We start from the raw sequence: 25,333 nt of genomic DNA, 5'->3' as shown, positions 1-25,333 counted from the left end.
AGCAAGAGCTCTCGTGGTTCTACTGGTGAAAACATTTCTAGTTGCCAGAAAATGAATGGTGACTCAGCAAATGCCCAGACTGGCCCCAACTTCTGATTTTCTCCCAAAGAATTTCCTTTCATCTGGTTCAAACATTTGTTCAGGGGACAAAAATAAACTGAATTCTGGCTTGATAGACTCTATGCTTGCCACCCCACCCCCGCCATGACAAGTCCATTCCCGTTAGACCAGAGGAATAGACTGCCAAGAACCCAGCTGGTTGAATCAGCTTCATGTTCTGAGACACTTGCTCCCAAACGCACCGAATCACATTTTACCCCCAACATGAACTGTTCAGAAATGTCTAGAGAATTTAACAACTATGGCATATAAGATCTTTGGCTTTCAGGAGACAGCTGCCCCCTCGGCAGACTGGAAATCCCATAGTCCTCTCTTCTCCATACTGTAGGTTGGGAGTAGGAAGAAAGCTAGAGGTAGGAGATGAAGGGGGGCTGATCTTTGGAGAACATTCAGCCTACTGGGGCAGCCTGATCAATCAATAAGCACTGATTAACTCAGAGATCTAAAATAAACATGGCCTAAGGGCAGAACCATAGCAAGCAATAACTGTGCCTGAAGCAGCTCTCAAATCAAATTCCTAAGAAGAACAGAGCAGTGCTTTTTCCTTCAGCTGGCCTAGAATGGGTATGCTCCCCCCTTCTGTTTCTCCTTCTCCTCATTTAGTTGGGTAAAGAGCTGGTGGCAAGTCGGGTGTACAGTACGGTTAGGCAGGGAGACCAATTACTTGTCCTGGTCCTAAAGACATTGTAAATGCCTCTTCCCATCTCCTTCCTGACTGGACAGAAAGAGGATCAGTCTCTTGATAATCTGACTCTTTCCTTGCTACTTGAAAACATGTCCATACCTCCCACATTCTTTCCTCCCTTCCTCTCTTTCTCTCTTTCCCTCTTTCTTTTTTTCCTCTTTTTTTCTTTCTTTCTCTCTCCTCTATCTGTCTCTCTCTGTCTCTGTCTCTGTCTCTGTCTGTCTCTCTCTCTCTCTCTCTCTCTCTCTCTCTCTCTCTCTCTCTCTCTCTCTCTCTCTCTCTCTCCCTCCCTCCCTCCCTCCCCCTCCCTCCCCCCCCTCCCTCCACCTCTCCCTACCCCTCCCAGTCCTTCTTATAAGGAATACTATGTATTGGCTATAAGAGTGGTAAGAGCTAGGAGGTTGAGGTTAATGACTTGCCCAGGGTCACAAAGCTAGGAAGTATCTGAGGCCAGAGTTGAACCTGGGCTCCCTCACCTCCAGGCCTGACTCTCAATCCACTGAGGCATCTAACTGACCCCACTTCGCACATCCTTACAAACTTTTGTCTTGTTCTATTACCTCCTCAAACTTATCTCCCCATATTTCACATTCCTTTCAAAACCAAACTCCTAGAAAAAGCTAATCAAATGAGATGACTTACACAGAGTACTTTAAAAACTTCAAAATACTACATAAGCATTTGCTATTATTATTATTATTATTATTATTTGTTGGTAGCAGCAGTAGTATTACAATTGTTTCCACTTCCTTTCCTCTCTCACCTGTCAACCCCTTGGATTCTGGCTTCTAACCTCACCAGCCAGTGGAAAACGCTCTCACCAGCTTCACCACTGATCTTCTTATCTCCCATTCTGACAGCCTCATCTCAGTCCTGATTTTTCTGGACCCTCTACAGCAGAGATTTCAAACCCCCTGGCATCAGCAACTTCCAAATGAGACTGAACCAGATTAAGATGCAATTGGAAAATATTTATCAGAATCAATAAATATAGATGAGGTTAATATGTGGTTTTCAAAGCCAGTGTGCAGCTGGCAAGCATCCTTATGTGTCCTCTTTCTATTTGTATTTGTCACTGATGCTCTGACGCAGCGGATTGATCACCTTCCTATGCTCTTTCTCCCCTGGGTCTATCCTCCTCCATTCTTTCTTAGTCTTCTTTACTGGATCATCATCCATATCCTTCCATATTTATATATTCATATCCAAGCTCCTGACCTGGTCTTTTAGTTTTCTTCTTGCATTCTCTCTCAGTGATCTCTTCAGTTCCCCTGAATTAACATATCACCTCTATGCAGCTGACTCCTACATCTACAGATCTAGCCTGACTACTGGACAGTTCCAGCTGAAAATCTCACGGACATCTCAACTCAACATGTCTAAAATGAAACTCATTATCTTCTCCCCGAATCCTTCTTTCTTCCTAACTTTCTTGTTTCTGTTAAAGGTAACATCCTTGCAGGCACCTGGTTTCCCAGCCTCTGCCTTATCCATCCACTCTTCCCTCTCCCACATCCAATTAGTTGGCAATTCTTGTCAAATTTACTGTTATAACGCCTCCTTCATCCACCTCATTCTCTCCATTCATATAACAACCCAAGTTCAGACTCTCATCATCTATAGCCCAAATGAGTGCTTGTTGTTGAGTCATTTCAGTCATATCTGTTTTTCACAACCCCATTTGGGATTTTCTTGGCAAAAATACTGGAGTGGTTTGTCATTCAACAGATGAACATACTGAGGCAAACAAGGTTAAGTGACTTGTCCAAGGTCATACAGCTAGGCAGTGTCTGAGGCCATATATGAACCCAGAACTGTCACGAGGCCTGGCTTTCTATTCACTGGACCATCAGGCTGCCCCATCACATCTATTTTAGGTTTGAGCCCAAATGGCCAATCTGTAGTTCCTCTTAGAGTACATTCTCATCACTCTTGATCCTTTGTATAGGCTGCGCAGATACCAGGAATGCCTCCCTCTTCACTTCTGTCTCTTGACATCTCTATCTGCCTTCAGTACTTAGTTCTAAACTCCCAAAGTGACAGTTCCCCCACCCCAAGAAATTACTTTCTGTATGTTTTGTACTTATTTGTCTGTGTTTGTGCTGTTCTCCACACTTAGTCCCACTTCCCACCTCCACACTGTAAGCTTCTTGAGGGTAGGGACTGTTTCCTTCTTGTCTCTGTATTCTTCCTGCGTAATAAGTACTTAATAAAAAATGTGTATTAAATAACTGAATGAGAGCCATGGCTCTTCGCCATTCTGTCCTTGAGCAGTGATAAACCTTTTAGAGACCAAGCACTGAAACTGCACCCTCATGCCGCATATGAGTCACTTCCTTTGGGCTTCCATATGAGTCCTTCCCATTGGGCTGCTGGGCAGAGGAGTGGGTGATGCGAGAAATGTCCTCAGGTGAGGCATAGAGGGGGAAGGGAGCAGCCCTCTCCAGCACACGTGCCACAGGTTCACCAACACAGATCTGGGACAACTAGGTGGTGCCTTAATACACAGAGTGCTGGGCCTGCATTCAGGAAGATTCATCTCCCTGAGTTCAAATCTGACCTCAGACACTTACTAGCTATGTTATCCCAGGCAAGTAACTTTACCCTGTTAGCCTCAGTTTCTCATATGTAAAAAGAACTGGAGAAGGAAATGGAAAACTACTCCAGAATCTTTGCCAAGAAAACCCCAAATGGGGTCATGAAGGGTCAGACACAACTGCAACTCAATGACCAAATGACCTGAGTGAGGGCCATAGGGACCACCATGGGCAACAACAACTTAGATCTAGATTCTCAACCACCAGTAGCACAAAGAGGGAGAGATGGGTGCCTGGGATTTCACTTAGATATAAGCATTGGATTGTGATGAGGTAAGGATTTTGATTTCCTTTATATATGCTTTATCTAACTCCCTGGAGCCCATGACACATGGGCTAGTAGCTTCACTAGCCTGAGACCCTGCAGCCTCACTAACCCCTGCATACTATTGAGCAGGTACTCCTCCCCAAGATCATAGCAATTCCCTATCTTGTCTCTTCCTCCAGCCAAAACTCCAGGACACAATTTACACCCTCTAAATTAAATTCTCTGACTTAGTTCTTAGTTACAATTCTACTTGAGAACCTAAAAAAAATCCATAACCAGTATTTGTGAAACTCTTCCCAAATTTTCGCTTAATTTATTACTCATTCATTCATCTTAGGTTAATGTCCCACCTGCTTCCAAAGAGAATTTCAAGTAGCTTATAAAGTTATAAAAAATGTGAAGACAGAAGACTTTTTTTAAGAAGTTAAAAGGAGCACAGAAGTAGATGTTACTAGGCACCTGGAAGGAATTAGTTGCTGTGGAATTTGGGGTTTCATAGATTGTAAGGTGTGAGCCAGAAAAGGAGAAGGGAGGGCATTTGGGCAAGGGGAATAACCTCATCAGAAAGTACTTTGCTATTTATTTCCTGGATTCGTGAGGTCCCATTCCTGAAGGAAATCTGAAACCCCCTGCTATTGCGGTCCTGGCCCTGTGACAGAAATATCAGAAGTGTCTACGAATGAGTTTGGGGAAAAACTCCATCTGGCCTCCTGTGCTCAAACAGATTCCTACCTTACCCAGAAAGAGAGAGAAGGTGCCCACCATGTATGTACTCCATTCCATCTTCATCTGGAGTGAGAATCTAACACGGAAGGGTCATTGTTTCTCAAAGCCCTGTTGGTACGTGAATGGTGAACACTGCCGTTTAGGCAGCCTAGTCTAAGCAGGCCTCTCATCTGGGCTTGTGGCTTTGTATTGTTGACAGCTGAGCTAGCCAGAAGGCCATTTACTGACCTAAATGTGCCCCGTCATGGCTGACTCTCATTTCATAAAATATTGTAACACCAGAATTTCCTCTTGGAAAGTTTATCCCTAGATTGGCAGTATACAGCAATTGGTTATTTAATCCTCATGGTTTTTACAGAGCCTCTAAAATCTCTTTTCCACACAAAACTTTCTGTACAGGCAAATGATTTTTCTTCCACTGAGAAATAGAACTTCCAAAGGCTCCTCTTGTGTAAAGAAAAAATCTAAACTCTTGAGTTTTATGTTCAAGACCCAACTTGATCTGACCCCAACCCACCTTCCCAACCTTTAATGCTCATTCATGAACCTTCTGCTTTGACCAATTTGGACTGTTTGCCATTCTCAGAACATAAATGTGCTTTCCTTCTTCCTTGCCTTTATTCAGTCTGTTCCCTCAGCTTGCTAGACTTTAAAGTCCTCCTACTACTCCCCCCCCACCCATTTTATCTATCAGTCATATCCTTCTATGGTCTAACGTAATGCCCCCTCTTCTAAGAAACCTTCCCTGACCTCCCACCCAGCCAAATGTGTTTTCTCCCTCTGTGCCTCATGATATTTTGCTTATACTTTGCACTTACTACATTCTTCCTTGACTAGTATTGTGAATTTAGTTTAACTAAAGGGTAAACAGACAATTCTCTAAGCATGATATCATTTTTTTAAAAACTCTGACCTTCCATCTTAGAATTAATACTCTGTATTGGTTCCAAGGAAGAAGAGCAGTAAGAGCAAGGTAATGAGGGTTAAGTGACTTGCCCAGGGTCAATAGGTAAAGAGAAGATTATAGCAAAAGCTATCTTATGCTGAAAGAGAAGATTATAGCATTCGATAGCTTTTGCAAGAAGAAGCAAGAGATGGAATGTTGATTGTCATTCCGTCTCTTGCTTCTTCCTGCAAAAGCTATCGAATGCTATAATCTTCTCTTTACAACAGCTAGGAAGGGTCTGAGTTCAGATTTGAACCCAGGGCCTCCTATCTCTATGCCTGGCTCTCAATTCACTCAGCCACCCAGCTGCCCCCATGATATCATTTATTAATAGGGCCATGATAATAAACGACACGTGCCCCAGTAGAGATTCTGAGAAACAAGGTTCTAAGAATGATCAATTTATTAGTTAGGCTAGCAGTGACTACTAAATTGATTCCTTGGCTTTTCTTGATGAGCAAAGACCCTGAGTGAGGGCCAACCGGATCTTTAGAACCTAGTCGTGTCTTCCTTCTTATTGGCTTGGCAGTACATCATTTAGTCCTCCCCTGGCAAGGCAATCCCAACTGGTAGACATTTTAATGAGGAGGTAGATTAATAAGTTCCTCCCTATTACTTCATTTATGGGGGGGGGGGGGACCAACCCTCAAGGGAAATTGGACTGGTCTTCAGATGTGGCTGATCACATCCCCTCTGACGTTTAAGGAATGTTAGTTATTTTATGAGACAAAATCAAGGATAGGAGGGTCATTCCCTGGGGAGGGCTTAGCCCAAGCTGGTTCTCTGTTTATGGGGTAAACCAAAGTGAAGGTCCCACTGGGGACCCAGGAGCCCAGCCCAAACTGATTAAAGAGCAGATGCCTTGGGAGCTGGGAATGATCACATTACTAGATCATGCCCTTCAGAAACTGCCTGCCCTTCAGAAGCAGAGTCTGACAAAATGTGGAAAAGGATGGATCACAGAGTAATATTGCTATTAAATAATATAGCATAATATTAATTTTCCTTGCTAGTCTTATTAATTTATTCACATTTAGGTTATTTCCCCATTACTAGACTTTGAACTCCCTATGTCTTATGCATTTTAGCCTGCTTAATGCCAAGCACAAGGCCTTGTATTCAAAAAAGTGCTTAAGAAAGATTTATTAATAAGCTGAAAACCCAAGTCTTGGTAACATCTTATGAATAGAATATAGCTTCACATAACTCATTCACTGGAGTTTGGGGCCCTTAGATTTATGTTCTGATTCTAGGGGATTATCTGGTATCAGTTGTGAAGAGCATAAAACTATGTTTGCCTAAAATAGGAGAATGCAAAAATGCATATAAGTAAATACCTAATAAATGACTGGGAATGAAGAAAAGAAGGAAGGGAAGGAAGGAAGGAAGGAAGGGAGGGAGGAAGGAAGGAAGGAAGGGAGGGAGGGAGGGAGGGAGAGAGGGAGGGAGGGAGGAAAGGAGGGAAGGAGGGAGGGGAGGAGGGAGGGGAGGAGGGAGGGGAGAGAGAAAGGAAAGAAGGGAAGGAAGAACAAGAGAGAAAGGAAGGAAGAAGAAAAGGAAGGAAGGAAGAACAAAGAGAACAAAAGAGAGGAAAGAAGGAAGCAAAAGAAAGAAATGGAGAGAGGGAGGGAGAAAAAGAGGGAAGGGGAAGAAGTAAAGAAGATAGGAAGATTTGTTTAATTGAAGAAAACCTCTGAGTAATACTGTTTGTATGTCACACATAGATAAATCTTACTACTTTGTATTTCCCAGAAAAGCATACCTCCTTCTGATATCACTATTTCTACCAGTGCCCCTACTCAGTTTCCCAGGGTTATCTTTAATTCTTCCTTCCCTCACCTTTCACATTTACTTAATTACCAATGCCATTACTTCAGCAGCTTCTTTCCTCTTCATCCCTTCCTTCCTCTCTGTTCCCACTGCTACCTGACTGATTCTGTGTGATCCACAAATAAGTCCTCTGGACTGCAAGTTTAGGTTCTAATCAGTTCATGGTTTGTGAGAGGTTTAAATTCAAGAAGCCACTGGGTTACTGAGTTCCTGAGAACAAAAGTAAGAGTTTCTACACCCAATTTAAAGTTGTAATTAGTAATACCCTGGACCTTTTAGAGACTGTGTGCCCAAACTGTAACCCTTGGGCCACATGTGAGCCACCTGCCTTATTGCATAAAGGGGAGGAAGAAAGCGCTCCCATTGGGCTACTGGGCAGAGGGGCAGGTGAAGTAAGGAATGGAGTGTGTGGTAAGGCAGAAGGGAACATCCCCCTCTGGCACATTCTGGTACACACGCCTTAGGATCGCCAACATGGCCCTAGGCAGCTAGATGGCACAATGGAAAGAGTGCTGGGCCTGGAGTCAAAAAGACTCTTTACCTTGGACACTAACTAGCTATGTGACCCTGGGCAAGTCATTTAACCATATTTGCCTCAGTTTCCTTATCTGTAAAATGAACTGGAGAAGGAAATGGCAAACCATTCCAGTATATTTGCCAAGAAAACCCAAAAGAGGATCATGAAGAGTCTGAAATGATTGAATCACAACAAAGAAATGAATTCGCAACTACTGGCTCCTTTAGCCAATAACACTTCAAACTTCCTTTGGCTTATTTCCCTTATGTACTATCCCACAAGAATAACAGTGCCACTTACTGCTCTGGCATTCCAGAGTCCAGAGTGATAAAGAAAGAAAGCCTTGTTAATTCCTTAGAAAATTAAAAGATTTCTGTTAGATCTTTAAGGAAGTTATTGAAGAAACGATGTATTAATTTTCTTTTGTTATATATCTGTCATTACCCAATGACATCCCATTACATCCTCATGGAACCCTCCCTCAAAACACAGAAGTCCAATTAGGCAAAACAAGCCCATATTTTTGGCGTATCTAATAAAGAGTGCCTTATTCTACACCCAGAGTCTACCACCTCTAAGCAGGTTCCGTATATCACTCAGTGCTGAAATATCAACTAGGCCCTACATGGAGCAGAGTGCTGACACCATGGCCCTGGTCAATATGTAAGTCGTTTGAGTTCTGCTCATGGTGCCATGTATCAACTCATAGAAGTCTTTCCAAGTTTGCCCAAAGTTTTCATATTTGTTGTTTCTCGGGTCACAAGCATTTATAGCCTCTTTTCTTTCTGAAGCTCTGTCCTTTTGTCACGAGAAGCCAAAATACCAGATGTTCTCAACTTTTTTCCCTTCTTTTTCCCCTCCCATCTGATGTCCAGATCCCAATGAGGTTGGGTAGAAAGATCAAACAGTGAATTTCAAGGTAGGGAGGGACCTCTATGACCATCAAGAGCAGATCACACCTGAAAAAGGTGCCCTCTCTAAGGAATGACTGACTCGTGGTCGGCTGGTTGTTGAGTCCTTTCAGTCATGTCTGACTCTCCACAGCCCCATTTGGGCATTCTTGGCAAAGATACTAAGGTGGTTGGCCATTTCCTTCTCCAGTTCATTTTACGAATGAGGAAACTGAGGCAAACAGTTAAATGACTTGCCTAGGGTTACACAGCCAGGAAGTATCTGAGGCCAGATTTGAAATCAGGTCATCCTGACTCCAGGCCTAGGGTTCTACCCACAGTGCCACCTAGCTGCCCATTGTGTTTAACTAACCTGGCCTAAAACCCCCAAGGAGTAGAAAACCCACTGCTCCTCAAGCAGCCCATAACACTTTTGGGCAGCACTAAATATTAGGAAGTTTTCCTTTAGATCATAACAATAATAATAATAATTTATGTAATATGTAAGGGTATACAAAGCACTTTACATATGTTTACTCATTTGACCCTCTGAACAACTTTGGGAGGCAGCTGCCATAACTATCTCCTTTTTACAGGTGAGGAAACTGAGGCATAGAGAGGTTAAGTGACTTGCCAGGATCACACAACTAGTCAGTGTCAAACTCAGGTCTTCTTGGTTCCAAGTCCTACCCTACTCAGCCCCAGATGTCCCTAAGACTGAGCCTACATTTGTCATTGTCCCATAATTAAGGTAACTTGTGTCTTACCCCAGCCATGACATGAGATATGAGTGTGGGCATCTCTTTTGCAAGAAGACTGACCTTAGCTGCCCCAAACCCACAGGTACACCCCAATTTTTCTTCCATGAAGTAAAAGGAGAACTTATGCAAGGGATATAGGGAAGGGCAACTAAGTCATGAATGAAAGATAGGGCCATGTTTGTTGGAGTATAAGGAGCAATATATCATAATAGAAAAAACCTTGAACTGAGAGTTTGGAGGCCCAAGTTCGCGGTGCAGAACTTGAGCAGGTCACTTTACCCTCATTGTTCAGCCATTTTTCAGTCACATTCAACTCCTCGTGACATCATTTGGAGTTTTCTTGGCAGAGATACTGGGGTGGTTTGCCATTTCTTTCTCCAGTTCATTTGACAGATGAGGAAACAGAGACAAACAGGGTGAAGTGACTCGCCCAGGGTCACCCAACCAGGAAGTATCTGAGGCCAGATCTGAATTCAGGAAGGATGAGTGTGCTTGACTCCAGACCCATTATGGCACTACCTAGCCACCCCTCATTTAACCATTACATACCTGTGTCTCCTCTATAAAGAGGAATAGTATTGCCTCCCCTATTTCCTCACAGGGTTTATATTTTGTTGTTTGTTTCTTTGAGAAAAATATGTTCCTAAGAAGGAGACTTTAGAGATCAGCCCATCCAACCTCCTCCTTTTGGAGAGGGGGAAACGGAGGCATGGAGAAAGGCATTGTGCTGGTCCTCGGTGGCTGAGCTGAGGCTAGAACCCAGGCCCTCGGACTCCCCAGCCGTTGCGCGATTTACCGTAGCCGGGAACTCAGATCAAAGCACGCCCATCGGACCTTTTCAAGGATAAAAGCAAATGCTTCTCATCTCTTGGAGCACTCAGCCCTGCCTTTTGTTCCATTTGGAATCTAGACTGAGGCCATGTGTGAGCCATTAAGGCCCAGGGTGAATTGATCATTTCAGGATTTGCCTTTCTCGGGGTTTGCTTGTTTATGTGGATTTTTGAGGTCACACTTTTGCCCTCTTCCCACTGCCTGTTTTGCCACAGGAAACCCCAGGTCCACGAAATAGTGCTGTGCAGAACTGGCCACTGGCTTTGGACCTACCACCACCATCCCACCAACCTTAGTGCCACTAACCTACACCGCTGTGGTATAATGGAAAGCATGTGGCTCAGGGGATTGAGAGCCAGGCCCGAAGTCGGGCGGTCCTCAGTTACTTCCTAGCTGGCTCACCCTGGGCAAGTCACATAACCCCCACTTGCCTAGCCCGTGCCATTCTTCTGTCTTAGCATTGATAACTAAGACAGAAAGTTAAGGGTTAAAAAGAAGAAAAGAAAAAAATATTGTGCTTGTGATCAGAAGACCCAGATTCAAGTTCTGCTTCTGATGCTTATTAGCACTGTGACCTTGGGCAAGGCATTGCCTTTCTTTGGTCTATCTTTTTTTTTTTCACCTAGAAATAGGACTTGTAAGTAAAATGTATTTAAGTGAGGTAGAGTTGTGCAAAGTTGTCAGGCTCACTCACTGCCAGAGTCATCGGAGTCCAGTGTCCAGTTAAATCAGGATGGCCGGTGATGGCCTGGCATGCAGTGGATGGCATTGGCATCTCTGAAGTCAGACCAAGCCTTAAGTCCTCCACAAAGTCGGCTTCATCCTCCTTCGTGACTATCGGAACAAACTGTTCTCATCCATGCATTCCTCCAAGGGGAGTCTTTACATGCTTGGGGTGGACATCCCCCCAATTCACCGATGGGTTTGAAGCCTCAAACTGGTCTAGCCTGTCTGCTGAGACGTTTTTATAGGGTATGGCCACTGCATGCTGCAGCTTCCTGGAGCCACAAGTGAGAGCTCAGTGGGGGGGGACCACAAAGGTGGATGAGAGGTCCTAAAAAGGGCAAGCCCTTACACCAGAGGGGCTAGTCCTCCCTGAATACCCCATGCACTGCTTGGCACTGCCCACATTCCTGCATGCCACTTAACCATGGACCACTAGCCCCCAAACCAAACCATGTACCACTAACTCATAAGTATCAACCAACTGCTTAGATACAAAATATGTCTACCAAAAACCATTAATTCCAGTAGGTTCCGAAATATTTGTTAGGCAATAAACTTAATGAATGACCGCAGGCTATAATCAGGATCTGTATTAAGCAAAAAATAATAAAATATAAAAAATAAAATAAATCTCAGCCCTAAAGGAACTTCATGAAGAAGATAAAACAAATCGGTGGTTTAGCCCCGTTTCCAGGCTGAAGAATCTCAAGTTTAGAGCTCCTGGACTGCTAAGTCTTTTGGATGTCCATACGAAGTTTGGCATTAATATGGTGAGGTGCTGGAAGCAGGGAGACACCAGGTGTTCTAAGAAGGAGCAAACTGGCCCAGATTAGAAACCAGAAACCGAGTACATCAAAGCTCCCAGGCTGATCAGAATGAGATTAAGTCCATGAGTAGCCCCATACTATAACCCTGGGTGTGAGAAAGACATAGATAAATCAGAGGGGAAAAAAAGGAGGAAGAGAGAGAAAAGGAGGGGGGAAGAAAAAAGGAAGAGGGGAGAGAAGGACAGAGAGGAAGGAAAGAAAGAGAGAGAGGGGAAGGAAGGAAGGAAGGAAGGAAGGAAGGAAGGAAGGAAGGAAGGAAGGAAGAAAGGAAGGGAGGAAGGGACGGAGGGAGGGAAAGGAAAGTCCTTACATTTATCTTCCAGACTGTATTTTCACCACCATAAGCCAAGCAGACAGGGTGAAACAACAGGTTGAAAAGTACATCTGTAGAAAAGTTTGTGGGGTTTTTTTAAACTTTAAGTACAATTGTGGCTTCATTCCAGGCCTGCTTTCCTGAATACTTCTGATAAAATAGTATACTCTTTATCAGCAAGTTTTCATGAGTGTTTCTGGCTGTCAAGGAAGGATAGGAAAGAACTAGACACAGCAATGGCTGGCTGCCTCTAAGCCTTCAGGTTTCTCAAAAGAAGGGTCTTTGAGACCTCACACAGAAAGAGAATAGATTAAGGTGAAATCCTGGTTGAGTAGGTGACTCTTAGGATCCCTTTCAACTTTTAACATTATGTGATTCTAACAATAGCATAGTGAGTGGAAAGATGGGACAAAGACAAACTATAGTTTGCAAGCCAAGAAACTGGTATCTAGTCCTGAGTCTGTGGGACCTTCAAAGAAGCAGGCAGAAAAGATTTTGTGATCATTTTGGTCCAGCCCCTACCTGAGGAGAGACACCTTTGGCAGCTTCCCTGACAACTAGATTCTAGCTTCCACATAAAAACTTGCAGTGGCAGGAAGCCCATTGGCCCATTAAGAAAGCTCATTGCATTATGGGACAGCTCTGTTAGGGAGTTTTTTCCTTATCTTGAGCCAAATTTGGACTCCCTTTAACTTCCAAACATTATTCCTAGTCATGACCTCTGCAGCCAAGTAGGACAAGTCCCTCTTCCAAATGTCTTGAAGACTCCAGTCATGTTTCCCCTAAGCCTCTTTTTCCTCCAGACTAAACCTTCCCTCCCATGTCTTCTCTCCTCCAAACTTAAACCTTTCATCAATCTTTATGTGACTTGGTCTGTAGCTTTTTCCCCATTCTGGTTCCATCCTCCAGGTGTATTCCAGCATGTCAGTATCCCTCCTACAACATGGTGCCCAGAGGGGAGCCACAGTAACCCAGATGGAGTCTGACATGGCCAGTGACCAGTCCACTTCCCCTTTCTGGGTTTTATTTTCCCCTCCCCACCAGGTGGAAGCCTTGTGCCAATATCCCAGAGTCTACGCCTACCTGCCTACAGAATGGCATCCAGCACCCCCTCCATGCTCAGCTAAGCTGCTGGCTCCCAGTGGGATTGTAGTCATCGCCGTGGGCACAAATCTACGTAATTAAAGCTCCAGTCGAAGAGATGGGCTTTTGCATCATGTAAAATGATGGAGCTGGAGCTGCAGCCAGGGTCCTAAGGTCACTGCCAGGCTCTGTAACTCCATCTGCTGCTAGACATTCTGTCCCCTCATCTCCACAAACATTTGTGCACTTCTTGCTTTGATATATCCATCAACTCATCTGTGTAGATACTTCTTCCCTAATACAAATGATGATGCCATGATGGCTTCTCCCCCGTGGGATTCTGTCCCTGTATCTCCTTTAGCCTTCTATAGAAGCTCTCCAGCATGCCAGAGTCTTGCGTTTGTTCTTTTAATATCTCGAAGGCATCAGACTATCCATCGGTCCTCACTGCCAATACGTGAGTGATCCGTCTCCTTTTCTGGTCATCCCTGCCCTTGATCAGACCAGTCAACAAACATGTATTAAGCATCCACTATGTGCCTGCCATTTATCCTTAGTGCTGGGAATACAAAGAAAGGTAAAACCAGCCTCCGTCCTCAAGGAGCTCGCACTCTAATGGGAGAGGCACCCTGCAAAATAGGATATATTCAGGTGAAATGGGAAACAATCTCAGAAGCAGCTCTGAGGGTGCCAAGGGCACAGTGGGGAGACTGGAGTCGGGAGGATTCATCTTGAGTTCAATTCTGGCCTCAGACACCGTGTGATCCAGGGCAAACCACTTCACCCAGTTTGCCTCAGTTTCCTCATCTGTCAGATGAGCTGGAGAAGGAAAATGGCAAATCACTCTTGTATCTTTGCCAAGAAACCCCCAAATGGGGTCACAGAGAGTCAGATGTGACTGAACAACAATCTCAGCGGGAAGGCGCTATTTTTTTATACCGTTCCTCTGTATAAATCTCCATGTTTAACTTGCTGCAGCTCCGTCACGGCCACTGTCAACCTTTCCATTGTCCTTCGACCTCAGTAAGTTTGATATCTGCAAGATCATCATGCGCTCTTATTTGTAGACAGAGCATCACCGGGAGAAAACTGGTTTGGGGGCTCTGAAAGGCAGGACTCTCCTGGACAAGATGAATGTCCCGAGCTCTTGCAGTCTCTCAGCATTATAGAAGTAGCGCTGGCTTGGGAAGAATGATTAAAGGAAAGCTACCCGACGGTGGGCTGGAGTGAGCTCTTCCTCACCCCTGCCCTATCAGGTGGGGGCCTCCCTGGCAGAGACCTTGTGCCAGTATCCTAGAGCCTACCTACCCCCTACTGAATGGTGCCCAGCGCCCGCTCCCCGCTCAGCGGAGCTGCTGGCCCTCAGCAGGGTTTGGGGTAATTGCTCTGGGCACAAAAATGCATAATTATGGCTCCAGTCAAAGAGAAGGGCTTTTGCATCAGGGAGCAGTTTGGGATCACTGAAAGCATAACTTCCCCAGATGTGATCTGGCTCGACCCCTTCTATACATATATCTTACAAAACACCACAGAAGAAGCTGACAAGCAGTATTGTCTCATAAAACAGAGAAACGCAGTTAAAGAGAAAATGAGCCTTCAGAAAACTTGGCATGACTTCCCCCACACTCCTTTACAGAGGTTGGGGACCACAAGTACGAAACATCATGAATAATGTCATATTTTTGGATATATTCATTGGTTTTTCTGAATTTTTCCTCTTTTTTTTTTTAATTCTTACCTTTCGTCTTAGAAAAAACAGTAGAGGCTGGACAGTGAGATTTAAGTGGCTTGCCTAGGGTCACACAGCTAGGAAATGTCTGAAGCCAGACTTGAATGCAAGACCTCCTACCTCTACCTTGCTCTCTATCCGCCAAACCACCTACATGCTTCTACAATTAACATTTTAACAGAAAGTTAGAATCGATGTTTCTTTCTTTTTTTTTTAACCTTTTTTTTCTTTTCGAGACACTGATTTGGGGGTAGGGATATGTTTATTGATATATCAGGTTTGCTGGTTATGCCAGAATGATCTGAACATTTTTAAATGTAAAAAAAAAAACTATACATAAGATTATTTTGAATCGGGGTGAAAAAGAGTCAACGTGGCTGAATTTTTAGCAGTTTATCCAGCATAGTGAAGGACTTGCATATTGCCAGAGTACTTTTAGTTTCTGAGGCTTAGCCCAATCTCTGTGGTTCAAAGACACAGTTATCTAAATGGCTTTGGGTTTAGACGTCAGTCATTATGACCAGGGAGGCCTAGAATAGGGGGAGGAGGAAGAGGGGAATCTCAAAGTACAGGGATCCCTTCCACATCACGACTTACCTCAACATGGTTTCAATACATCACGGATCAGCAGAAGAAATGAAATGGGAATTTGGGGGAAGTTTTACAGGAGCTTCAGATGACACAGAAAGGCCAGCAGATGACATAGAAAACATTTAGAAACTCAGAAGTGTATAAAATATATGTCAAGCACTGTATAATATCAACATATTTCATCTTCTAATAACAAATGTACACAATTGCTTTTTTAGAATTAAAATAAGTAGGGGGCAGCTGGGTGGCTCAGTGGATTGAGAGCCAGGCCTAGAGACCAGAGGTCCTGGGTTCAAATCTGGCCTCAGACACTTCCCAGCTGTGTGACCCTGGGCAAGTCACTTAACCCCCATTGCCTAGCCCTTACCACTCTTCTGCCTTGGAACCAATACACAGTATTGACTCCAAGACAGAAGGTGAGGGTTTTTTAAAAATAGAATTAAAATAAGTCAAAAGTTAAAGTTTGCAAAAAGAACATGAAGTGAGCAGATGACACACAAAGGCTAGAATTGTAGATGTATCTTTAAAGGTTTAGGAACTCATAAATGCATATAAGTACTGTAAACACTCCATAAAAGAAAAAAGAAAAAATTCAGACTTCTCTGTTACAAAGGGAGGGCCAAAAAATTTTATGGAGAGTTTCCAAATTGACAGAGTATCACACCCCTAACTCCCCAAGATGTGGGAGGGGATACCTGGATAGTCAGTTCTTTGGATGTGTTTTTCTAGTGTCTCTAGAAGCTTGTACCCAATAACTTATTGGTAAGTTGTTTTTCAGTCATGTCCAACTCTCCACAACTCCATTTGGAATTTTCTTGAGGGAGATACTGGAATGGTTTGCCATTTCCTTTTCTGGCTCCTTTGACAGATGAGGAAACTGAGGCAGACAGGGTTAAGTGACTTGTTCAGGGCCACACAACTAGTAAGTATCTGAAGCTGGATTCTGACTAGACTGTCTTCTTGACTCCAGACACAGTACTCCCTAGCTGTCCATATAACTAGACATTTACAAAACAAAGTTCTGCCATAGGATACCACTGAAGCTCATGGAGGAGAGGGCATTCCAAAACCACTTTGGAATAATCAATAGTATTTGATGAGCAATAAATGGTGATTCATAATGATGCTGACCAGGTACAAATAGGATCACAGATGTGCAGAGTTTCAGAGTCAAAAGGGAATTCAGCATCCATCCAGTCTCACCCACTCCTAAAATAAGAGAAGAAAAGAAAAAGATATAATAAATTAGTTAAAAGGAATCAACCAATTATTTTTTTAAATATAACAATAAAATAAAAGAATTCTCTCTCTAACATCCTAAGTGGTTGTTCAGTCTCTTCTTGAATGTTCTGGTGAGGAGGAGCCCTCCTCCAAGCTGATGGCTTCTAGAGTTTGGAGGAGTCTCACGGTAAAGAAGTTTTTCCTTTCACCATGCCTGAATTTGCCTTTTTTCAAACTTCCCCCTACATTGCTCTTTGTTGTGCACTCTGGGGCCAAGCAGAACAAATCCAATGGCTCTTCTACACGATAACCCTTAAAAAACTTAAAAATACTAGAAATAATTTATATGAGCAACAAAAGGTATCAATAAAGTTCTTTTTTGATATGTAAAGAGTGCTCTCATATCCTCTCTTGAGTCTTTTTTTCTGTAATGTTGTTAGTCAAAGATAATAATAATAACTGACCTTGTTGTTTAGCCACGCCCAACTCTTTGTGACCCTATTTGGAATTTTCTTGCCATTTCCTTTTCCTGCTCATTTTACAGATGAGGAAACTGAAGCCAATGGGATTAAGCGACTTGGCCAGGGTCACACAGCTAGGAAGTGTCCGAGACCGGAATTGAACTCAAGTTGTCCTGACTCGAGACCCAGCACTCTCTCTGCTTTGCCACCTAACTGCTCTGCTTGGCACATAGCATTCTATAAATGTTAGCTCTTATTAGTGCCACTTCTTTGTTCTATCCACTACGCCACCTAGCTGCCTAACTGACTTATAGAGCACTTTAAAGTTTGCAGAATTCTTGATGTCCCTTCCTTATTAGCTCATCTGAACTTCCCCAGATCCTTGAGATAATGTCTCAGGTTTAAGTATAATTGTTGCAGTTTGGATCCCAGGTCCAAGATAATGGGAGGTGGAGCTGGGAGGGGAGGGATGCCACTCCTGGTCCCCTCTAAGGAAGGTCAAGGAACTCATTGGTAATTATAGTGAAACTCACCAGAAACTTTAGGATGGGTTTGAGAACTCCAGAACTTTGCAGTTTTCTCTTTTCACTAAATCGATCCATCAAACATTTTAAAGCATCCATTGTGTGCCAGACATGGAGCTGAGGACACAGAGACAAAACCTGATTGTCTCACTCCTGGGTAAGGAGGGTTCTGGATCCTATAGGAACTCAGCCACCATGGCTCTGAAACTGGAATCTTAGGACAGAACAGCAACTGGGATTTCTCCATCTAGGGCAAGCATCCCAAACCACAGCTAGAGCAAGCTGCACAAAGGATGCCCTCAGGCTTTGGTCATAAAAGGGAGATGAGGAGGTGGGCAGGGGTGGCCAGTAGCAGAGTTTGCCTCAGCCCAGCATCTGGTAGCTTCCTGTTTGAAGCAATTACTTTTGATAACTTTAGGTGCTTGTTTGTATGCTACTTAAAAATCAAAAGTGTGGACAGTTTGGTCCAGATTTTCTGCCCAGGAGCAAAGTTCTGATCACTCCCAGCTCTGATCCTGGGTGATTCTGCTCTGCGCTCTTCTCTCTCCACACCCTGGGCTTGTTTCCACTTTCTTCTTCTGTGGATTCTTCTTCAAAGAAGGAAAGGATGTGACTTCCGTGTAGTAGAAAGAAAGGGCTAGAGACAGAATCCAAAAAAAGTCTGGCTTCAAATCTTGGCTTTTCCACTTAGTAGGTATGACCTTGGACAAATCATGTAACCTCAGCCTCAGTTTCTACATCTGTAAAGTGGAGACAATTAGACTAGATGATTTCTAAGATATCGCTCAAGTCCAAATCTATGATCTTATGGATGAGGAAACAAAGGTTTTAGAAAGAGGAAAAGGCTTGCCCAAGTTCTTACAGTGAAACTATAGCCAAGCCAGGACCCCAACTCAGATATTCTAACTCTTAGTTCAATAATCATATCATTCCAAACTTCCTCTGCCAACATCTGGACACATTCTCCTTGTCAGCATAATTCCTGATTTGATCAACTTCCTGTCTCCTTCACCTCAAGTCAGAAACTTTGCCACATGGAGTTTTTGTTTTGTTTTAGACACGACTTGTACTTCCTTTAGTAGAGGGGAAACATCTTCTGCAAATGCAAAGCAGCTTCCACAGGGGAGAACCTGAACTCAGATCATTTTGACTCCGAGATCAAACTTTCTATTTACTAAGCTTTGTTCACTCTCACTACGTAGAGTACTAGGAAAAAAAAGTCTAACCCACAAAACTGACTTCATAAATTTATTCAACTCACTAAGTTAAGGGGCAGCTGTGTGGCAAAGAGCACTGGGCTTGGAGTCAGGAAAACTCATCTTCCTAAGTACAAATCTAGTCTCAGACACTTACTAACTATGTGACCCTGAGCAAGTCACTTTACCCTGTTTGCCTCAGTTTCCTCATCTGTAAAATGAATTGGTGAAGGAAGGCAAAGCCTTCCAAGATCTTTGCCAAGAAAACCCCAAATGCGGTCCCAAAGAGACAGCCATGACTAAAACAGCTGAACAAAAGTCACTTAACCTGTCATCATCCTCAGGAAATTCCATAACTACAAGTTACATATTAGTTCATAGGTCTAGAGCTGGGAGATACCTCAGAAACCATCTAATCCGGCTCCCTCATTTTATAACTGAAGAAAATGAGGTCCAAGAGCTTGGCCAAGGTCCATATAAAAGCCTGACCTGCTAGAATGTGACTCCTGACATGCCCCAAATATGGTAACTATTCTTTTATTTTCTTAGCTTTAAAAAAAAACTCTTACCTTCTGTCTTAGAGAATAGATACTAAGTAAGGCAGAAGAGAAGTAAAGGCCAAGCAATTGGGGGTTAAGTGACTTGCCCAGGGTCACACAGCTAGAAAGTATCTAAGGTCAAATCTGAACCCAGGACCTCCCAACTCCAGCCCTGACTCTCTATCCACTGAGCCACCCAACTTTCCATCCCTTGGCCCTTCTTAATCCTTCCCCATTTCTCCTGAGTTTACACCAGCCCATCTGCCTGATCTCATGAAGCCGAACCCACTGAAGATGGGTGGAAGCATCTACTCATGACCATTGCTAGAAAACATAGTTCTGAGACTCAGTTATTATAGCGTTGACCCCATTTCACAAAGAGGGGAATCAAAGACCAGAAAATGTAACTACCTTTCTCTGGGTCACACCAACGCTCAGGTAAAGTTAGAGCTAGATGCCAGAGCTCCTAATTTAATTTTCCACTAAACTACACTCTCATGGTCACAGCACCACATGGTTTAGCTTAATTATTCTCTAATTGTTTCCTGCAAGTTAGTCATGCCTACCCAGCCACGAACTCTTCAAGGACAATAACTGTGTCTTACAGTTCTTCCCATCTAAGACCTTATAGCCTCGGCCGTTGGAGCTGTGTGGATACAGAGCTATAAGTAGGGCAGAACCAGCAGAGTCCAAAGGTCCCACATCTTATCCAGGGCAGTCGCCCTGCCTGCTCCCCCAGCATCTTGTGGTTCTCTACAGCACGTCACAGGGACTGTCCCTCTCCTCCCATCACCGACTTCTGCCTCCCGCTTTCCTGGACTTCTCCCAGGCAGGCGCCCTGCATGGCAGAGTAGAGGAGCTAAATCTGACCAGAGAAGGATGTCCCCTCTGTCCTCCCCCACATATCCCTGCTCTCTCCCTCCTGCCTGCCTGGGACTCTGCCCAGCCAGGGTGGGCCGTCCTCTGCCAAGCATACCCCGGGCACCAGAATGGGTCATGACGGCTCTGGGGAGATGCACTCGTTTTCGATTCCGGGTCACAGATCCTATCACAGGAACCTTCCCATCCTCAGGGCTGGCTGCGCCCTCCCTTGGAATAGTCCGAGAAGCAGCTGTGACTGCACGTGTCCCAGGCACGAGAGGTAGAGAACGCTGCTACTTTGTAGCATAGAAAGCAGCCCTTCTCCCCCGGACAGGAATAATGGTCATCTTTTAGAGCCTGGCGTGAGCGACAGGGCTCAGATCTGGATTGAAATGCATTCCTTTGCTTTGGCTTTCATCCCTTCCTGGCATCTTCTCCAGCTGTCCGTCTGCACGGAGGAGAAGTTTGGAGTGTTCTTAGAGATAAGTACCGAGGATGACAGCAATGCCTTTATTGGATCTCACCGAGGAGTGATAGGGTTGGATGCGAGTTCCTCTAATGAAGATGGATGTTACATCCTTCCCAGTTAAGCCATGGCCTCGCCTTGCCCTGTGTGTCTGGACCCGGCCGCATCCGGGCTGGGAGCCTTCTCTTTCCCTGGGAGGAGATATTTCTGAAGACCAGGCAGCTTCAAGCTCTGTAGGAGGCTTGGCCTACGTCCCAGCCCTTCGGCCCCCCGGCCCCCATCCCCACCTGCCCACCAGGAACCTCAGCAGGTCTCGGAGCCTTCTTCTGAGCCATGACGGAGAGGAACTCCCCAGCAGTCTGCTTTGGAAGCGGGCGCAGCTCAGTGGCACATTAGCTAGAGCGCTGGGCCCAGACGTCAGGAAGACCTGAGTTCAGGTGTAGCCACAGATGCCTACTAGCTATGTATTTGGCCCCGTCTGCCTTAGTTTCTTCATTGTGTAATGGGATCATAGTCGTGTCTATCAGGGTTATTATGAGGGTCAAATGAGATAATATTTGTAAAGGACTTAGCATAGTGTCCATCTGGCACAGAGCAAGAACTTAATAAATGCTTAAATACATTTTCCCTAATAGCAGCAGCCACATTTTAGCCTTTTACCACATTGGGTAAAAATGCCAACGTTCCATTGGGGGATTAGAGTCTTTGGAAGCTTCTGCCTTTTCTCTGGCGCTATTCATCAGGGTTTCCCAACAGCTGACCACCAGGATCCCATGACTTGTGATTCACCCAAGATAATAGGGAAAGGGTTAGGAGGTCCGATCAAGGATACGATGGTTCTGTCCTGGTGAAATATGCACAATTGCCCAGTCATTGTGCCCTGAGCACAAGATGTCAGGCAGCGAGCTGCCAAGCCTAGTGCAAAAAAAAAGTTTCCCAGGGCCACACAACCCAAAGACCAAAATAGGAAAGCTACCCAAGGAAGTGATCTCCTGCAGGCAGCACCATTCTGCCGTGGCAAGGCTTTACCTGTCTCTTTGGGTCTCCATCCTGCCTTCACACGCAGCACTGCAGCCACAAGTCAGGGGCCAGGTGAGAAACGCAACTCTAAAAGCCTGGATTCACTGGTAGATTGGAAAAATGACATGTGAAAAGGAGAAATATTTATAAGAGGAACACTAAAAAACAACAGAAAGATTAAACTGTATTTATGGCAGCTGCAATAGTGCCTAAAGGAAATTTCAATCCTCAGGCACTCTAGTAAGACTCTAGTGTTCCATATCTCAGCAAGTTATCACTTATCACCCAATTATTCACATTTCTATAGAGGTTTATGGTTATTAAGCATAAATAGTGCCATTTTTTTTCACTTGATCCTCACAACATCCCTCTGAAGTAGTCAGTGTTGGTCTTATATAATATTCCCATTCTATAGATGGAAAAATTGAGACCTAAAAAGACAGAATGACTCACCAGAGGTTTGAATCCAAGGACTGAAGCCCAGATCTTCTTTCTTCAAGTCCTGGGCCCTTCCCCATGTATCATCTTCTATTCAGAATATTCAGTCAGCAAGAACATTTGGAGCAGCTACTAGGTATAGATAAAACACCAGGTCTGGAGTTCAAATATGGCCTGGGACACTTCCTAGATATGTGACCCTGGGCAAGTCACTTAACCCCAATTGCTCAGCCTTTGCCACTATTCAATCTTAGAATTGATACTAAGACTCAATTCATTAATGAATTAATTGATACCAAGGTAAGAGTTTAAAAAAAAAAAACGCTGCAGTTCCCAACCATGCCACTTCTATGTAGTCTCAGTATCAGATACTCACTTTGGTCCCATTGACAGTCCACCCAGACTTCTATAAATAGGCTTTTCTTATCTGTTAGGACCTGTGGCTTCTCGGTGTTTTCAGAACTTTTAGAAACATTCTCCTTAAATGCTGCTCCTCACAGAGAAAATGCTGAGGGAGGCCTGGAGGGTAGTCACTCTTTCTCCCTGCCTCAGTCAAGCCTTTTCTCTCTGAAAGAAGAAAAAGTCTTTTCTCGCCTTGCAGCATCCACTAAGAGCCTACTCTAGTGCATATGCTGTGCTGGGCACTGAGGATAACTAAAGAAGAAAAATTATACAGTCCTCCCCCTCAAAGAGCTCGTCATCTAGTGGAGGTGGGAGTTAGGGGAAAGATGCTCTACTGTTTGAAGTATAACAGATAAAACCATTTCAGAACAATTGGAGGAGGAAGAGGGCCTTTTGGTGGAGATTAGGGGAGGCTGCTAAGGAGGAGATGGCATCGGAGCATGCCAGCCAGGCATAGTGTCACAGAGGAGAGAGTGCTAAACCTTGCACTCAACTAGCCATGTAACCATGGGTACTTCCCTTCTCCTCAGGTCTCCATTTCCTCATCAGTACGATGGGGGTAATAATGCCTGCAGCGTCTTCCTCGGGGTCTCAGGATTGTTGTGAGATCACTTAGGTAAAGGTAATGCTATCCGGGAGTCTGCAAAGTTCATGGTAAAGCACAAAAGAAATTGTTGCTGATAAAGGAGTCAAACCTGGGGCCTGCCAAGCTGGCCTTCAAACTCCCAACTGAGGCCCAAAATAGATGAAAATATAATTAGGAAACATTTAATAACATAAATAAGAATGCAACACAACATAGATAATGTTCGTTTGTGGTTTTCTAAGCCTGTAAGGATGCTTCACTGCTCTAGACTTTGCCATTGGAGGTTAAGCAATGGGAAGAACCAAATCATAAAGCCACAGCAGATTCCAAAGGTTAGTTCGGATAGATCGGACTTCTAAATTTTACTCTCCTTGTGAATCCCAGCTCTAGCCCTGGTTCCCATTATGACCTTGGATAAATCATTGAACCTCTCCAGTCCTCAGTGTCTTCTCCCTGGAATGAAGGAGTTGGGTCAGAATGACCTCCGTGGTTCCCTCCAGCTCTAAAGCCATGACCTTCCTTCCCCTTCTTTGTCCCTGTGAATGGTCAGAGCAGCTGGACTCCCAGAGCATCACCAGGTGCGACCCTAGGAGGGAAAGAGCTGCACTGGGTGGGGGGCCTAATGGGGGGCAATGGGTCACTGGGGTACTGCCTCTCACAATTGCCTTTTGACTGATTGCCTGGAAAGGCTAAAGCCCAGATGTGTCCCTCCTGGTCTGGGGATGATGCCTTGGGCTACATGACTTGCTCCTTCACAAAATTAAGGCCAGATGCCATGCTGATTAGGTCAGAGACAAGGAACCGCTGGGACAGAGGTCTCAGTGTTTTCCGGGGCCTTATATGAAATGAATAAAAGCAAGTAGTTCAGAAAAAAAAATTCTCATGGATCAGCACTTGGGCCACCCAGATATGCCAAAACTTCTGAGAAAAAGGACACTCAGCTCAGCCCCTAACTCCTGGTGCTACTCTGGGCAAGGTGTTTTCTCTCCCTGGACCTCTGAGTCAGTCCAATACAGGTAAGCATCCTGGGCTTGGAGTCAGGAAGACCTAAGTTCAAATCCTGCATGATACTAACTGTTTAGCCTAGAAAAGTCACTCAGCCTCTGTTTCTTCATCTGTAAAATGGGGATAATAACACCTATCCACAGAGTTATTGTGAGGATCAAATAAGAGAGATAACATATGTAAAGAATTTTGCCAACTTTAATTAGCTACTATTATTAATGGTTATTAATATTAAGAATTAGCATATGCTAATTTTAGGAGTACTTAAACATTCTCATTAATATTAAATAACCAATAATGATAGCTTATGTGGTGCTTTAAGATTTGTGAAACACTTTAGATATGTCCTTTATCTCATTTAATCCTAACAAAGACCCTAGGAGGTAAGTGCTACTATTATCCTTATTTCATAAATGGAAAAACTGAGGCTGAAAGAAGTTAAGTGACTTGTCCAGGGTCACACAGCTAATAAGTGTCTGAGCTGGGATTCAAACTCCGGTCTTCCTGATTTCCATTCTAGGTCTAATAATCTAGCCACTCAATTACCTAGCTACCTTATTATTATTAATAATAATGATTATTATTATTATCATCATTATTATTATTCAGGTTCCTCCCTTATGAAATGAGCAGCTGTGTTGGACCAAAGCATCTTTAAGGCTTTGTCTGAGCCTGTATGGCTCTCCAGAATTCTGCAGCGTTGTGTTCCCCAGAAGTCATTCACAGTTAATATATCTTTCACATTGAAGCAGCCACTTCAGCACCTGGCTCTAGGCCCAGTGGCTCTTAGGTCTTGATAAACATTGTTGACTGATGTGTAATTAGGGGGGGTGGGGCAGGGGTGTAGTGCTCCCTCCTGCCCCTGCCCCCAGACTGGCCCAGCCAGCAGAGTCCAAAACCACGCTCCTCTCCCTCTGTCTCTCTGTCATCCTCCCCCTCCTCCCTCTCTCCTCTGGCTGTCTCTCTTGTTCTCTTCCTTTCTAGGGCTGAACTTACCAAAAGGGTACCTCCTCTCCTCTCATGCATGGCCCCATGCTAGATGGCAGGAGATGGGGGGTGGGAGCAGCTGGAACAGAGAATGATGGAGTCTCTAGTTGGACTGGATGGAAGAAACCATCTCTAGAGGTTCTTAACCTAGGATGCATGAACTCTGTCTCTCTGTTTCCTCTGTCTC

The 25,333-nt window shown here is 44.3% G+C and overlaps 1 protein-coding gene and 1 long non-coding RNA gene across 3 annotated transcripts in view; one reads left to right on the top strand and one right to left on the bottom strand.

The window, feature by feature from the left end:
* COL23A1 (collagen type XXIII alpha 1 chain) overlaps positions 1-25,333 on the top strand; it is a 492,298-nt gene that overhangs the window by 346,485 nt on the left and 120,480 nt on the right. The gene's annotated exons all lie outside the window — the stretch shown is intronic.
* LOC103093368 (uncharacterized) lies at positions 15,227-24,005 on the bottom strand. 2 transcript variants are annotated; one of them, XR_457936.3, is made up of 4 exons: positions 22,543-24,005; positions 22,182-22,298; positions 21,738-21,832; positions 15,227-16,649 (listed from the first exon to the last, which is right to left on the bottom strand). It is a non-coding gene; the product is annotated as an uncharacterized LOC103093368 (long non-coding RNA). The 2 variants fall into 2 exon arrangements; XR_008915198.1 differs by having other exon boundaries at positions 22,182-24,005.

The sequence above is a fragment of the Monodelphis domestica genome, chromosome 1 (assembly GCF_027887165.1).
Source record: "Monodelphis domestica isolate mMonDom1 chromosome 1, mMonDom1.pri, whole genome shotgun sequence".
NCBI lineage: Eukaryota > Metazoa > Chordata > Mammalia > Didelphimorphia > Didelphidae > Monodelphis > Monodelphis domestica.
The sequence above is the reverse complement of the archived record's forward strand: the minus strand, read 5'-3'. Positions and strand labels throughout refer to the sequence as shown.